At 47.0% G+C, this 17735-nt stretch overlaps 1 protein-coding gene across 1 annotated transcript in view; it reads left to right on the top strand.

Annotated features, from left to right (window-relative positions):
- Positions 1-3076: 3076 nt before the first annotated feature.
- NAT16 (N-acetyltransferase 16 (putative)) overlaps positions 3077-17735 on the top strand; it is a 141667-nt gene continuing 127008 nt past the window's right edge. The window contains exon 1 of the mRNA XM_078669898.1: positions 3077-3278. The gene's annotated coding sequence lies outside the window, so the exon portion shown is untranslated. The remainder of the gene's footprint in view (positions 3279-17735) is intronic.

Below are 17735 nucleotides of genomic sequence, written 5' to 3' on the forward strand. Positions count from 1 at the left end.
GACTCTTCAACGCACTCCCTTACAAGCTTGATTAGCCACTATTCCTCTCCAGTGCACCTTATCTCACAGATGACCTTGGGCCCCGCCCCATGTCAGGCACCATCTCCCGGTAAAAACTTTAGTAAAATCCCCTTCATACTTAAAACATTGAATAGAGCAATAAATATAATTAGCACGCACTTTAAAGTATGTTCCACAGTGGCCCTTATGGCCCAACTGCCAATTAAATAAACAAAAACAGAAAGGCCATGACAGGGCCGGCTTCAGCGCTGATGCAAAAGTCTTTTTTGGCGCTGCACCAAAAACCTCTTTCTCCATAAACACCTTTACTACCACCTTCCAACAGTGTACCTCATCCATCCATGCCCCCCCTATTGACCTCTTCCTTGGATTCCCTCACTGCCACACGCCACAAGTGCCCCTCATCTCCCCATAGCCCCTCCCCTTTATGAGCTCCTCCCCGGATTCCCTCACTGCCACCCTCCCCCAGTGCCCCTCGTCTCTCTGTAGCCCCTCCCCCTCATGACCTCCTCCTCAGACTCCCTCACTACCACCCTCCACCAGTGCCCCTCATCTCTCCCTAGCTCCCCCCTCCACCCCATGACCTCTTCCTCGGATTCCCTCACTGGCACCCTCCACCAGTGCCTCTCATCTCTCTGTAGCCCCTCCCCCTCATGACCTCCTCCTCAGACTCCCTTACTACCACCCTCCACCAGTGCCCCTCATGTTTACGTATCCTCTCTCTCATATGCATTTAATTTGTTGTATAGTGCTGCTCATATCAATGTAGTGTGTGTCAGTACTTTACACAACGCACACACTTACAGAGACAATGAATCATACAAGTATGTAGATCAGTCTAGAGGGAATGTCATTGTCTCTGTAAGTGTGTGAGGATTACAAGGTGTAGGAATCACGTGTCATCCATTCTGGTGGGCGGGATATTTTAAGGGGGTTTGGTCTGGGGAAACACAACCGTAGGATTTAAAGAGTATTCCATGGGGGTCAGCTTTACTGATAAAAATGTAGATCTGCCCAAACATACTCATTTTAGCAACATTAGAATAATGAAAGACTGGGGAAGTTCTAACTATATCACAAAACCAAAAAAGCGAAGTTCTAATTATACCATTCATGTTTGTTTGCAGCTCTTTGGTGGCAGTTCATTGTTCACTGCCTTTTTTTAGGATTTTAACTTCTGAAGTAACACAAGGATCTCTGTGACAGAGGCAGTAACCCACTGAGCTATTCACATAAAAATACAGTGCGTCTGCATTTAAAAAATACTAACAGACAAATGATTGCTCTAAAGCAGGATCATTAATCACCAACTTTATCTGGGCATTTTGTATTGTTTTATTGTTGACCAGCATCGGCAACGATGAAAATATAAAAACTGTTTAAATGAAGCACATACGAAGTATGTGTCCTGCTGGGCCTGTGCAGATTTTAAAAATAATTTGTTTTGTAACACATTCTCTTACCTACTCCATTAGTCATACTTTGTGTCACAGCCTGATGTGATAAGCAGCTGCAGGGGTCAGGGGGTGACTAGGAATAAACAGACCACTTTTCCCCTGAGCTGCATAGAAAAATTAATATCAACGCAGCAGGACAGTAGGCAAAGGTTACCAAAGGTTACCGGTGTCCAAGAAAGGATTTGTTCCCTTTCAACATGCAGAGATGACGGGGTGAAAAAAGTAAACAAAGCCTCGTTAACATGTTAATGGTCTTTAAAGACCTGTTAAGTACTTTGGTGCGGCTGCGATAATCTTAAACTGTCTGTCTGTGTGTGCGCCCGGGAAGCTGTCTCCCCGGGCTGACACACACGACCTGTGCGCCGCACGCCTGCCTTCAAGCCCTCACTGCGAGGGCCAAGGCTCCTGTTTGGGTGGGCCAGGCTCATCTTTGGGTGGGCCGGGCCCACCCGGCCCACCCTCTAGAACCGGGCCTGTTCCTATATAGTGTTCTGAGAGACATATGCCATATTCTGTGTTGGCAATGGTGGACTCAGAGATTTCTCTGCCTGGTGCCAGGCAGGCTCGGAAGATTCAGTGCTTGGCGTTCAGCTGAACTCCTGACTTCCGTCTCCGATGCCCGGCGCTGGGATGGCAACGGTGCCCATTGCTCAGTTTGCAGGGGTGGTTTCCGAGGTTTCAATGCCTAGCGCTGTGCTGGCACCACGGCCTCAGTTTTCCATGGACATTGTTGAAATTGCAAGGGTATCCCCAGAATTTTCAGTGCCAGATGCCGGGATGATGGTGGTCTCCCTGTAGCTTTAGATGCCCGATGTTGCGTTGGCACTGGTTCCCTGGGAGGATGCTGTGCCCTGCGCTGAGGTGGCGACGGTGACTTCAGAGTTTCTGATGCTCTGAACTAAGCTGGCACTGAGTGTCACCGGTTCTGGTGCGCATTTGGGCCTGTGTTTACGGTGCCCGAAGCTGTGCTGGCATTGGTGGTCTCAGCTCCTCATGCTCTATAAAGTGATGTGCTTGGTTGGCTCAGTTAACCTGGTGTTTTATGTGTGGAGCTGGACTGGCACAGATAACCCCGGAGACAACAATGCCTGGCGCTGAGCTGGCACCGACGGCTTCAGTTTCCACTGCTCCATACTGAGCTGGTATGGTGGCAGGAGTTTCCGGTGTGTTGGCACTGGTGTCAATGTCTTTGAAGATCGCATTGCCAATGCCCTGCCTTGCACACCCACTCGCAAGATTGGCCCGTGTCCGGTGACAGGTGCCGCCTGGGTCAGACACCATCTCAGCATCCTCAGGAACCAGATCTCCCTCCCCGAGGTGCCCACATCGGGTTGCACGTGAGCTTTGGGCGATTTCCTGGCGTCAGATCAGGGGCATGTGAGGGGCACTAACTAGACAATGGAAAACGGACAGGGTGGGTGAATGCGCCATCTCTGTGCCCATCCTGGCGCTGGCAGTGACAAGTGAGGCCAGGGCTTGCAGGATTCGCCAGAACAGAGTGGTGCCAGCCGCACAGAGAGCTCGGTACTGCTTCGCATCGCCCCGGATCCGGGGGTGGGCGGAGCCTCCGGCTGCTGGGGATATATGGAAGCAACTGGGGGCGGTGAGGGCAGAGACAGCAGGGAGAAGAGAGAGAGAGGAGGCAGCAGGCACGAGAGGGGGGATTCAGACCTAGAGATAGGGACACAGACAGGCAGGGAACGCTAAAAATAGGAGGCGAGCCAGCAAGTGCGGACAGTGCACTCCCATAGCCGGCCCGGCTGCATCTGCGGACCTGCCCTCATACCTGCCGCGTTCAAGGTAAGATGCTGAATGGCGGGGAGAGAGCGCCCCATTCCCTTGGCACCTTGGCATGCCGTGATGCGCCCATACCCTCGCCTCCCTCCCCCAGGCTCTGGTGACAGCCACCTTCGCCGCGTGAGGGTTGACTGACGGGGTCTAATATTCTGGAAATAACTGCATTAATTGTATGTGGTGGCATGGGGGAGGGATGCGCACGGCTGTTGAGTATGGCAGATTCAGCACTTATATTAAAAATTAAGATATGGGAATATAAATAAATGGAAGACTAGGGAAATCGGATGATGCGATCTGGGTACCTGGGTTTATCACTGTCACCATGGAACCGTGAAGGGAACCTCTTGATTTGCAGAGGGGCGAGGGGGCGGGGGTGAGGGGGCTGTGAACGGAACTCTCCAGGGCCGAGGGGGAGGGGTATCCAGAAGGGGATTCCTCGCGGCGGTGATCTTTGAACACACCCCCAAGCTATATTCATCCTTTTTCGGATCAGGGGTAGAGGTCGAGCTCTGATTGGTCCTCATGGAAAATGAAATAAATAAAAAATATCTCACGTCTCCCCCACCCCACAGCCCACACCGGGTCTCTTGTTCCTTGAGGTTATTCCAGGACCGGTGGGCGGTTGCGCAATGACCCCCTGCGCTGCCATTCTGTGACAGGTGTCACGATTGTTAATTCCGGCGCTAAGGGTAAGGTTGTGGCGGTGTCGGCCATTTTCCGATGGCCAAGGATGCTCGGAACGCCGGGAGGAGGAGGGGGCTGTCAAGTAAAGGGGAGGGACCAGCTGTCTAGTCGGAGAAAGAGGTTTCTCTATAAGGAGGGCAGTGCTGCCCTTGAGGGAGGGCTCGCTGGCCCTTAAGGGAGGGGGGAGGGGGCTGTCTGTAAAAAGAAAGGGGGGGTGGGGGGGTCGCTATCCATAGGCAAAGGCGCTCGCTAGAAGGAGCGAGGCCTGCTTAGGAGGGGGGCAGATGGCTCACTAATGGCATCTGAAGTCCGAACGACAGCTGTAGCCCGGTCGCCGGCTTCCTTTCCTAGGAGCAGGGGGTCACGGCCGTGCCAGAGTCACGCGCGAGAGGGTCCGCGGAGGTCTCGCTCTCTGCCCTCCTGTCTTTGCCTGCCGTCTCTGACTGGATTTGCCTGCCCCTGTCGGCGCACCTCTGTTCGGCTGTCCGTTTTCTGTCTACCTGTTTGTATCTGTGTGCCTATCTGCGCGTGCTTCCATCTTCTCAGGGGAGCCCGCAGCCCCTGTGGCGCAGAGGGGGGCTCATGAATGTCTGTGAGATATGAGGGGGGGGGGGGGGGGGGGGATTGGTCCCTTCTTCATATTCAGCAGGGGAGGAGGGACATCATTTTCCGTTACGCCACTGATGCTTCTCCTGTCTCTGCATTCCTTCAGCCTCACTGGCACTCTCTGTCTGCCCGGGCTCGTGCCTTTCCTCCTCTCACCTACATTCCTGCCTGTGTGCATCTGTCGTGCACCTGTTTGCCACAAATGCCCTCCTACCTGCCTGTCTGTTTGAATGGTTGTCTCTGTTCTTGAGACTTACTGGCCGCCTGGGTGCATGGTTGCTTCTGTTTTCTTACCTGTCATCCTGTTTGTCTCTGCCAGTGTTCCTGTCTTAGATGACCCACCTGACTCCATCTGAAGGTCTCTGACTTCCTGTACATACTCCTGTACCAGTTTAAGGGCCTACGTGACAGTCTCTGCCTAACTCAGTCTGCTTGTCTCTTCCTGTTTCTTTACTACCCTTTTAGTTCTTCTGCCTGTCATTCTGTCACTCTGCCTGTTTGTTTCTGTCAATACCTATCTCGGGTTGCTTCTGGGGGACATCCTCTAAGTGTCCTGGCTTGGCTGTTACTACATGTGTGATCCTGTCTACCTTATTCTGTCTGCCTGTTTGTCAATATCTTGGTTTGCCTGCCTTTAAGGGATTACCTCTAGCTGTCATTGCCTTCCTGTTTCTGCCTGTGTCTAACTGCCCATGTCAATCTCTCTATGCTCTTTCTGCCCTATCGGCAGGGCCACTGGAACTATGTGAATGTGCAGCGATTTTAGCATAATTATAAATTTGCCACAGTTGCCATATAAGCCATTATCTGCCCCATAATCTGAAGTTTAAAAAAAAAAAATGTTTGTAGCTCAAACAGTTCAAAAGTTAGTTAAAACGCAATGACGTGCTGCTGCGCAGTGGAAGGACGTTTGCAAAGGTTGACTTGTCACCTTTCTGTAGCTTAATGCTATACCTGGGTGTTAAACTGGTACTAATGAAGTACAGAGTATTCCCAGACAGTGCTAGCAAGTTTTAAAATGACAAAATAATGAAGTAATATTGTCACAAAATGTGTCACATAATTTTCCTTTTTTAGCCGCATAATCTAAACCCTACCACATAATTTGACCCTCCTTTGCCGCATATTTCCTGTAGCCATGCCTATCGGTTTTGGTGATATTGGCCTCTCTCACCCTCTCATGCCTCTCACACATTCTGTCGCCAATAAGTGTGAGATTCAATACTTTCGAAGCATAAACTCATTGAAATCTAAGGAGATGGACAATGTTTCGAGATTGTAAGAAGTACTCATGAGAGATCCTCCCAGTGAAGTCCATTGGAGGTGTTTTACTTACTTGCAGGGTGAAGAGGAGTCCAAGAAGTCAGTCAGAATACTTTATTTCGATAAATCAATATCATAAAAAGACAATGGAACTATACAAAATATATGATTAAATACAGTCATTGATACAGGATAAAAACAAAATCAAGAAGTGTGACGCACATCAAAAGAGCATGAGTCGAGAGGTAGGCCCCCCCCCCCCTGCCGATGCCTCTCGCCGCGAAATCGATGCATTTTGTGGCATTTCATGAAGGAGTGCATGGGCCCGAATTATATATACCTTGTCCAGTCTGAATTTGCGCCATAGCACACCATTAATTATGTGAGCCTGGCACAGAGCGGGGCAGTAAGCCTAACTACAAAAAGAAGTACATTCTGACAGTTTGCAGCTAAGCTGAGGTGATGAAATGACTGAAACACAGGACCGTAGTTTGAAACCAGTTCCATCTTTGACTCGGGGCAGGCTGGCTGCTCTTTGAAGAGGATAAAAGGCGCCCCCTTGCAAGTGGGTGCACTGAGTTACTGCACCCAACTGCACGGAATTCCTGGGTGGGGTGTTCTCTTTAACCCTTTCCCTAAAGAGATGCACTCAAGGGGCACACTGACTGTGCGCCACTACTATGTGGTGCATAGTCGGTGCACCTCCCTACAGCTTATTTGCCTCTGCACCTGCCTCTTTAAAAAGATATTGGTGCAAAAACAAAGTGCACACTCATTTTATGTATTTATTTATTTAATGCGATTTTATATAGCGCGAACTTTACCCGAAGGTGTCAGAGCGCTTTACATAAGAACTAGTTGCAAAACATAAGGACTAAGGATTACATGCGTTACATAAAAGATACAAACAGTACTGGGCACTGGGTCACGCCCCCAAGCTAATGGATGAAGGCTCCTCGTGATTATGTTGGCACAAGATGTGTGTCAGAGCTCTCCACATTATATAAAGGCTGCACAAGCATCTGTGGCTCCTTCCGTAGTACCAAAGTATAGTGTGGCATAAGAAGTGGGTGCACAGGGCCATTGCATCCCATGAGACCTCTCAGTAAGTGGCTGCTCTTGTTCAGGGGGTTTGCAGTGAGGAGGTCAACATTGAGAAGTTCTAAGAGTATGAGAGGAGGGGTGGACAAAGTAAAGGCGGATAGAAGGAAGTGTGAGGTGTCTGTCTCACAGGGGAGACAGATATCGAGAGAGAGACAGGCAGATAGAAAAGAGGGTGAAGCTAGGAACAGGCACTGGCGTAACGAAAATTGAGGGGGCCTCCCTGCAAGGTACGTGGAGGGGTCACCTCCAGGCTCAATCAGGAGCTCTCTGGCCAGAGTGCTGTGCTGAGGGGATCCCCTGGAGCTTGGCCCCCCGCACGGCAGGGGCTGCAGGACCTGTGTTACGCCCCTGGGGACAGGGTATTACAGGGGAGAGAGGTACAGACAAGGGGACAGGCTAAATGAAGGGGAGGTGAGGCTAGGCAAAGGATAACACGGCAGAGAGGTACAGGCAGGCAAAGAGAAGAGAGAGGGATGAGGCAAGGGACAGGGTATCACAGGGGAGAGAGATACAGATGGGGGGACAGGCAAAGAGAAGAGAAGGGGGTGAGGCCAGGAACATGGTATCACAGGGGACAGAGGTACAGACAGGAGTACAGGCAATGAGTAGAGAGGGGGGTGAGGCTAGAGACAGGGTATCACAGGAGAGAGAGGTACAGACAGGGTGACAGGCAAAAAAGAAGTGGAGGTGAGGCTAGAGACAGGTTATCACAGGGAAGACATGTACAGAAAGGGGGACAGGCAAAGAGAAGAGAAGGGAAGATGAGGCTAGGGACGAGGTATCACAGGGGACAGAGGTACAGACAGGAGTACAGGCAATGAGTAGAGAGGGGAGTGATGCTAGGGACAGGGTATCACAGGAGAGAGAGGTACAGACAGGGAGACAGGCAAAAAAGAAGTGGAGGTGAGGCTAGAGACAGGTTATCACAGGGAAGACATGTACAGAAAGGGGGACAGGCAAAGAGAAGAGAAGGGAAGATGAGGCTAGGGACAGGGTATCACAGGGGAGAGAGGTAGAGACAGGGGGACAGGCAAAGAGAAGAGATAGGGGTGAGACTAGGGACAGGGTATCACAGGGGAGAGAGGTAAAGACAGGGAGACAGGCAAAGAGAAGTGATGGGGAGGTGAGGCTAGGGACATGGTATCACAGGGGAGAGAGGTACAGACAGTGGGACAGGCAAAGAGAAGAGATAGGGGCGAGGCTAGGGACAGGGTATCACAGGGGAGAGAGGTACATACAGGGGGGCAGGCAAAGAGAAGAGATAGGGGTGAGACTAGGGACAGGGTATCACAGGGGAGAGAGGTAAAGACAGGGAGACAGGCAAAGAGAAGTGATGGGGAGGTGAGGCTAGGGACATGGTATCACAGGGGAGAGAGGTACAGACAGTGGGACAGGCAAAGAGAAGAGATAGGGGTGAGGCAAGGGGCAGGGTATCGCAGGGGAGAGAGCTACAAGACAGGGGGACAGGAAAAGAGAAGAGATAGGGGCGAGGCTAGGGACAGGGTATCACAGGGGAGAGAGGTACATACAGGGGGGCAGGCAAAGAGAAGAGATATGGGTGAGGCTAGGGACAGGGTATCACAGGGGGGAGAGGTACAGACAGGGGGCAGGTAAAGAGAAGAGATAGGGGCGAGGCTAGGGACAGGGTATCACAGGGGAGAGAGGTACATACAGGGGGGCAGGCAAAGAGAAGAGATATGGGTGAGGCTAGGGACAGGGTATCACAGGGGGGAGAGGTACAGACAGGGGGCAGGTAAAGAGAAGAGATAGGGGTGAGGCTAGGGACAGGGTATCACAGGGGGGAGAGGTACAGACAGGGGGCAGGTAAAGAGAAGAGATAGGGGTGAGGCTAGGGACAGGGTATCACAGGGGGGAGAGGTACAGACAGGGGGCAGGTAAAGAGAAGAGATAGGGGTGAGGCTAGGGACAGGGTATCACAGGGGAGAGAGAGTTACAAACAGGGAAAGGCAAAGGGGAGGTGAGGCTAGGCAAAAGGTAATACAGGGGAGAAAGGTACAGACAGGGGGACAGGCAAAGAGAAGATAAGGGGGGCTAGGCTAGGGACAGGGTATCACAGGGGAGAGAGATACTGGCAGGGGGACAGATAAAGAGAAGAGAAGGGGTGAGGCTAGGGACAGGGTATCACAGGGAAAGGAGGTACAGACAGGGCGACAGGCACAGAGAAGGGGAGGTGAGGCTAGGGACGGGGTATCATGAGGAGAGAGGTACAGACGGGGGCAGGCAAAGAGAAGGGGAGGTGAGGCTAGGGACAAGGTATCACAGGGAAGAGAGATACAGACAGGCAAAGAATAGAGAAGGGGGGTGAGGCCAGGGACAGGGTATCACAGGTGAGTGATGTACAGACAGGGTGACAGGCAAAGAGAAGGGAAGGGGAGGTGAGGCTAAGGACAGGGTATCATAGGGGAGACCTACAACGAGGGCGACAGGCAGAGAGAAAACAAGAGGATGTGGGAGCTGGGACAGGTTATCACTTGGTAGACATGTAAAGGTATGCAGCAGGCAGAGATGCTAGGATGTTGGGGTGGGGGCATGGTGTCACAGGGGTGACAAATGCAGAGAGTGAGATACGTAGGGAGAAAAGTGAAGGAGGTGAGGCGAGAGTCAGTGTGTCACAGGGGAGACAGATCCATAGTGGGAGAAAGGTAGACAGAGAGAGAGGTTCGCGAGGTGAGGGAACGAGGTATCACAGAGGAGACAGGCAGAGAGGATGGGAGTAGAGATTTGAGAGGTGAGAGGCGAGAGGCGAGAGGCAGGGAGTCACAGAGGAGACAGATCCATAGTGGGAGAAAGGTAGACAGAGAGAGAGGTTCGCGAGGTGAGGGGACAGGGTATCACAGGGGAGATAGGAAGAGAGAAAAGTGAAGGGCATGGGGTGTCACAGGGCAGAGAAATTAGGACAGAGAGATGGGCAGAGAGAGGAGGTCATGAGGTGAGGGAACAGGGTATCACAACGGAGACAGATCCATAGTGGGAGATGGGCAGAGAGAGGAGTTTATGAGATGAGAGGACAGGGTATCACAAGGGAAGACAGGCAGAGAGAAAAGTGAAGATCTTGAGGCAAGACGCAGGGTGTCACAGGGCAGAGAAATTAAGACAGGGAGACAGGCAGAGAGATGAGAGTAGGAGGTGTAGTGAGGAGCAAGGTATGACGGGGAGATGTACAGTGAGGAAAACGTAAGGCAAGAGGCAGAGTATCACAGGAGAGACAGGCACAGAGAGGGACACAGGCAGAAAGAAGTGAGGAGGTGAGGATAGAGGCAGATTGTCATGGGAGAAAGGTACAGGGAGTGAGGCAGGCAGAGAGAAGATGGAGTGGGGCGATGTCTGGGTGTCACAAGGCAGAGATGCAGAGAGGGAGACAATCAAATAGAAGAGTGTAGGACATGAGGCGAGGTTCAGAGGAGGCAGAGAGGGACTCAGGCAGAGAGAAGAGAGGAAGATGTGAGGCAGGAGACAGACTATCACAAGGTTAGAAATACAGTGAGGGAGACAGTTACAGAGAGGAGACAAGAGTGTGAGGGGAGCACTGTGTCAGAGGGGAGAAGCAGAGAAGAGTATACAGGAGAGAGAAGGATGTGATGGGAGGGACAGAATGAAATGTCAAGACAAGGGCTGAGAAGAGGTATCAAGGGAAACAGAAGGGCAAAGGCACAGAGGTCATAGAGAAATAGAGGAAGAGAGAAGAATTTCAAAAGAGAGAGAAGGAGCACACTGGGTGTAGGCAGAGGTGGGACCAAGAGGACGCAGGGAATGAGAAAGGAGGGCAGATGCATGCAGACAGAGACACCAGGGAGCAAATTTGGTATGGATAGATTCAAGGAAAGAGAGTGCAGGAGAATGAGACAGAAAAGGGAGAGAATGAGAGAGGGGTTAGTAAGAAAGCGAGAGCACAAAAGCACATACATTAACTGAAGGAGGAAGTTGGAAAAAGGGAGGTGAGGGGGAAAGAGAAAGATGGAAGGAGTGATTGAGGCTAAATACAAGAATGCAAGGGCGGTAGGTGGAGGGGTTGATGCTTTGTGGAAAGACTGAGAAGGAGATTTAAAAATTGAAGGTCAAGAAAATGGTGAGAAAACTTGAGAAGGGAATCAAAGAAGACTCAACCAGGGAAGAAAAATAAAGACAGGGGAAGAAAGTTTCAGTTAAACAGTACAATGTTCCCGCGCCCCCTTACTCCTCTAAACACCCCCTCCTCTTCCATCTCCCCTGTCTTTATCCTGACTTCATCTTCCTGACATTGCATTTCTGTTTTGGCCCCATTTCTTTCATCATTAATATGCTTCACCAAGTGTCTCTTGTATTTCTTTTCTAAATGCTTTGTACTTTTCGCCTGTGTTTGCATGCACACTATTCATTTCATTGCTTAGATGTCTGGCAGTCCAGTCATAGCATCTCTCTCCTTTTATTGATCCTATATAATTTTTCTCTTTTTCTTTTGTGGATTTCATTCTCTTGCTACATCCCTCAAAAATAAGCTAAAACATGATAATTGTATACTAGATAGATAGATAGATTTGCAAATGCACAGATTAAACTATGGGCCAGATGTACAAACATTTGCTTTTGGGACTTGCAAATTGCGAATAATAGCGAGCCGCAATTTGCAAGTCGCAAAAGCAAATGTACAACAGTGTCAGAGACACTGTTAGCTATTCCCAATGGGGTCACAAAATGTGAGGCTAATGAATATTAATGAGCCACTCACAATTTCCAACTCCATTGGGAATGGCTGGCCCTCCCTCGTATGGTGACCTGGCTGGGCTCAGCAGACCTCCATGTCTGGGCCTGCTTTTAAATAAAGCAGTTTTTTTTCAAATGCAGCCTATTTCCCTTAAAGGTAAACGGGATGCATTTAAAAAAATAAAAAAGAAACGTTTTCGTTAAATTTTTTAAGGGTAGGCAGTGGTCCCTGGCACCACTGACTGCCCTTATCCCATGCATTCCCAAAGGGGAAGGATCCCCTGGAGACCCCTTCCCGTTTGCAAATGCTTCACCACCTACTTGAAGTAGGTGGTAAATTGCGATTGTTTTGCGACCGCAATTGTGGTCCTACAGTAATCATACGGCTCAGACTCGTTATTAGGAAGGGACGCCCTTGAAACGCCCCTTCCTAATGGCGAGTCACAAATCCTAATTAGCGAGTCACAAATTAATTGCGACTCGCTAATTAGAGTTTGTACATGGCCATTAGGGATTTTTGTATGCGCAAACGAGTTGCAGACCCGTTTGCGTATGCAAAAATTCGTCGTACATCTGGGCCCACATTATTTTTTACCGCTGTTAAGTGAGGAGGGGGCAAGACTCAAGAGAGACAAAGATTCAAATGAGCCCTGATGCCCCTTCCCTCATCAACAAAGGTAAAGAATAACATATTTTAGTCTGTACATTTGCTTACAGGGTTTACGGCTTGAACGTTTTTCATCCCTATTTGTTTTAACAAATGTATTTAACCAAAACAGGAGGCACAAGGTTGCATTTGAGCATCAAGGTAAAATCACACTCAAGAGATATTGTGACTATCAGGGGACTTGTTTCATGTGTAAAAAATCTTACAAGCAATCTGTGAGGTGGTAAAAAGTGCTTTTCTGATGACATTTTTGCTATACGATGGTAATAAATTGAATGAATTTGACATTTGCACTGCTGTAATACATTTGTGAATTTGCATTTATTGGTGTATTTATTAATATATTTGCTCTAAATAATCAATGACAGGGCATAATCATATATATAGGAAGGAGCCGCGTTCCATAGAAGAAAATATATAATTTATTGGTTACACCAAAAATAAACCTTGATGAGTTTCAATCTGTCACAGCCTTGGTCTCTGAGCGCTGGCTCGTTCTTGCTGCCATGGATATGGCAAGAAGCTTAATCTTTTAGTCTTATAATGGATATTGGAGAATGCGTTAATTCACCTATGCCGGGCACTCACAACAAATTGAAAGAGGAGTACCATGGTCAAGTCACAAAGGCAACTGCCATTTGGAAAAAAAAGAATATATACATATATATATATTCACTGAAAAAACCATAGGTTATAGACCATATATAGTTAGGAATTAGCATTTACAAAACCTTGAAAATTCACTGAAAAAACCATAGGTTATAGACCATATATAGTTAGGAATTAGCATTTAGAAAACCTTATTTTACTCACACAAAACCATTGAAATTCCATATATAGTTAGTTGCACTAACTATATATCGCGCACCCGCAATCCACTGCTGATGATGTCACATATTACATCATTCATGACATGGTCAGTGACATCACTGATGACATCACTGATGACATCATCTAGTGTCTGTGTGTTTTTGTAAAGTTTAAATACGTTTTACATATTGAAGAATGACTGGATGGATGGAAGACTGAGTGTGTGTGTGGCTGGCTGGGAGGTGTGTGACGCTGCGCATATCAATGTGTACTTGTATCAGTGATTGCATAAGAGAGTAAGTATGTGTTAGTATATGTGTGAAAAGTATGGTGTTCTGTGTTTAACTATAGATGAGGAAATCGAAGTGTGATTGATTCTTCACAGGACTGACTAGGTGTATGAGTGCATATGATAGTGTTCTAATAATAACTGACTGTATGTATGAGTAATTGTATGGGTGAATGAGTGAATGTGTGTGTAGACGTACGAATCAGTGAGTGCGTATGTAGTAACTGGTATTGGTGTGTCATGATGTCATCAGTGATGTCATTTGAGATGTCATCAGTGATGTCATTTCAGATGTCATTAGTGATGTCATCAGTGATGTCACTGAAGTATGGTGTTCTGTGTTTAACTGTATAGATGAAGAAATGGAAGTGTGATTGATTCTTTACAGGACTGACTTGGTGTGTGAGTAACTCCATGGATGAGTGGCAGTGTGTGACTGTCTGCATAGGTGTATGAGTGCATATGATAGTGTTGTAATAATGAGTGACTGTATGTATGAGTGATTGTATGGGTGAATGAGTGAATGTGTGTGTAGACGTAGGAATCAGTGAGTGCGTATGTAGTAACTGGTATTGGTGTGTCATGATGTCATCAGTGATGTCATTTGAGATGTCATCAGTGATGTCATCAGTGATGTCATTTGAGATGTCATCAGTGATGTCATCAGTGATGTCACTGACCATGTCATGAATGATGTAATATGTGACATCATCAGCAGTGGATTCCGGGTGCGCGATATATAGTTAGTGCAACTAACTATATATGGAATTTCAATGGTTTTGTGTGAGTAAAATAAGGTTTTCTAAATGCTAATTCCTAACTATATATGGTCTATAACCTATGGTTTTTTCAGTGAATTTTCAAGGTTTTGTAAATGCTAATTCCTAACTATATATGGCCTATAACCTATGGTTTTTTCAGTGAATTTCATTGGTTTTTTAACAGCTAATATCTGTAGCTGTAAAATGTATTCTTCTTTAAATCCAAAAATATATTTTATATGTTTATTAATAATTTTTTTTTTAAATATTTTTTTTTCTTCGTTCCCGCTTCGCGAATCGGGAAGCTTCCCGTTAGCTGACCTTGATGCCGCGAAATAGACCGCGAGCCGGTAAACGTTTCTTTACCGCAACTGCCGCGTTAGAAAACAACATCGTGACGCCTCCCGTCCGCGTGACGTTTCGCGTTGTCGCGTGATACGTCATATGACGTGCTACGTTAGCGAACTGGTACGCTTACCGAGTCGCAAAGCACAGGTTTCTGGAAGCAAACCGAGAGACCCTGCAAAGCGCTTAACGTAAACACAGCAGGTCATGTGACTTGGTAATAACACTTTTCATTGGTTCATTTCACTTTTGGTTTCCTAATGATGTAAGACTAGGTCATATAATCTAAAATGAACACTTTTCATTGGTTGAGAACTATTGTTTTTCCCAAATGATGAAAATCCCTCCTTCTTTCCTCACTCTGACTTTCATCATTGTGAGAGAAAGACCCTTTGTTACCAGTGAGCAATGGCTTCTTTAGTAGCTTCAGCTGGTGCTTCCCCACCACCTCCACCACATCCAAGGAAGAGTGGACCACCTGCTCAAGTTATAATTCAGCAAGAAGAGGAAGAAGAGGAACAGGACGACGAGCACGAAGAGAGGCACTTTTTGCCTGAGGAGCCCAGGACGTCTCACCGGAAAGAAAACTTCATTTGGCAATTTTTTAAAATTCCCAAAGGTCAGAAAAAAGTAAATGCAAGATACGTAACTTGCCTTATATGTCAAGATAGACTGTCCAGAGGGACCGACAAAAAATACAGTTTCGGAAACTACACAATGCATCGCCATATGACTAGGTGGCATCCTAACAACTACAGTGCTGCACAGTTTCGTAACGACCTAGATAATCTCCCTATTATGGCCAGAAGATCTGTTGTACCGGAAGTAACGGGACCAGAGGGCAGGGAGATGGTGCCAAATATTCAAACGAGATTTCATGAAGTAAAACACGTCTGCGTACATTGCAATGGATTCATTTGCTACGGAGAAAGAAGCATCACTCTGATCAACAGAGCTATTGACTATCATATGCAAGTTTGTACGAAACGCCCCAAATAATAAATACTTTTTTTTTGTTTTGTTGCTCCTGTGAGCCCTTTACAATGAATCATTTTCATTGCCCCCTGCAAGAAAAACCCCAAAAAATATAAAACTGTTCAGAAAAATTCAAAAAAAGTAAAAAAATGTTCAGAAAAATAATAAAAAAAATATAAAACAACAAAAACAATAAAAAAAAAGTTCTTTTCAGAACTACCTCCCCGTTATTAAAAAATTGGTACAATATTTGGAACTGTGCCAACCTCTATTTCTCGTAGTTCGCTTCCCAGTTCGCTCGCCGGTACGCGAACCGGAAGTGAACCAAAAATGTTTTTTAAAAAAAAGAACAGTAAGTATAAGGGAAGGAAACAGACACTTATGTTAAAAGAAAGACAGCTATAGGGGAGTAAACTAGAGATACTATTACCCGTAATCCACTGCTGATGATGTCACATATTACATCATTCATGACATGCTCAGTGACATCATCAGCAGAGGATTGCGGGTTTTTTGGCAACGTGCCTTATCCACGGTTTAATAACGTTGCCTTTTGCTTTATATAAGTTTTCAAATTGTATGAAATATATACCAATAGGTCGTTATGAACCTTTAGGTAGTGCTTTTCTTCATGAGGTCTGGTCGCTTCCATACACATACAGATGTTTCAAAGATGATCAAGAAGTTTATCTGAATGGAGAGGAATGCACTGAGACGCCAGATCATTCACTAATGTGTAGGCACATACAGTTACACGGTTCATGCAACAAACACCGACCAAATATTGCTTGCGTGTTGCAAGGCACGCCAGTTCCTGCTATCATCCCCACGTTCAAGTTGTTGGAAAATGGTAGTTATATGATGCTCAATAATGAAGATTGTTCTGGGTTAATTAAAAGTATTCCTTTTATCATAACAGTAAGTGAACGGGTTATTTGCTGCAGAAATGTTCTATTTCCTCCCACACATGAACATAGGGAGTTTTCAATCTGGCCACAAATACCAACCTTGGGAGCAGATTTCAACGGCATGGCAAGAATAAGAGCTCTTTTGTCTCAGAGAGAGGTGGCCTTGAGTTCGGCCCGTGAAACTTTCGTGCTTCACATAGCGAACACCCGTACAGAGGTGCAGACCCTTTTCAATACAGATTCGCCTTTCCATTTCAGCAAGATGGTTCGGACTATCTTTAACGCGTCCTCCACAAAGGGCCTGGCGCACTTTTTTAAAGTTGTTACCAGTGGTCTCGTGACTTCATTTGAGAACATCTTTGGAGTCATCCCTGCTTTCTTTCATTCTATTTTTTTCCACTGTGCTTCGTGGATTCCCATTTTTACTTGCATTACCAGCGGACGCTCTTGTGCTTTTTTACATTTTTAAATATGGATGTCCCTCCTGTGCAAGCTCCCGCCCTGCAGCTGCTGACACTGTTCCGCAATCGCATGCTAGAATATTATGGCACAATGCCGTTGGCGATATTAAGCACGGCATATGGATTATCTTTTCGATTCTCCTACTTCACCTGTGTCCAGCCTGTATTTCACTGCCTGACCTGTGATTTCGATTGGGCCATTGATTTGTGTCTCTGCGGACCGGTTTCTCCTGACGTCGACTTTAATCAGCTGATGACTCCTATCATTACTCACGAGTTGGTTTGTCCTGGCGAAAGGATTATGGCTGTGGCATTGATGCATGGACTAATTGGTCCCTGGAATTTACTGGCGGCAACACAGTCTTTCTTGGAACAGAGCTTTCTTGAAAACCCACCGAGCTGTCCTCTGATGGTGATAGAGGATCCGGTGCTGGGAGAGCACGTATGTTCTTTTCCGCTTTTAAATTGGATGGCTGAACTCTTTTCGGATGAAGACGGTGACTTCCTATTGGAGGCTGTTGCAGCTTATTTTGCATACACAGTTATGTCATAGACCTTTTTCATGTTTGATATGCTGAGTACTAGCATTTCATTGACAATTCATTGACTTATTTGTCAAGTTTTTATTATTTAGCTTGCCTATTGGCTTAAGACTCGATAAAGTACTTGGCTGTTTTATTTTTCTTTAGCATTAAATTTTCCTAGTTTTTAATGTTTTACCTTGCGGACCGTCCACATATAAAGTTGCAATCTGCTCTCATGAGATGGCACTTCTATTATCTTATTCAGTTTGTTTCCGGATCATGGGGAGGTGTCATCTAGGTCCTGGATATCTTTACACCGTGTTAAGTTAGCATGGGCTCATTACCGGTTTAAACGCCATTTT

This window comes from Lissotriton helveticus, chromosome 12, assembly GCF_964261635.1.
Source record: "Lissotriton helveticus chromosome 12, aLisHel1.1, whole genome shotgun sequence".
In the NCBI taxonomy this organism is placed as follows: Eukaryota; Metazoa; Chordata; class Amphibia; order Caudata; family Salamandridae; genus Lissotriton; species Lissotriton helveticus.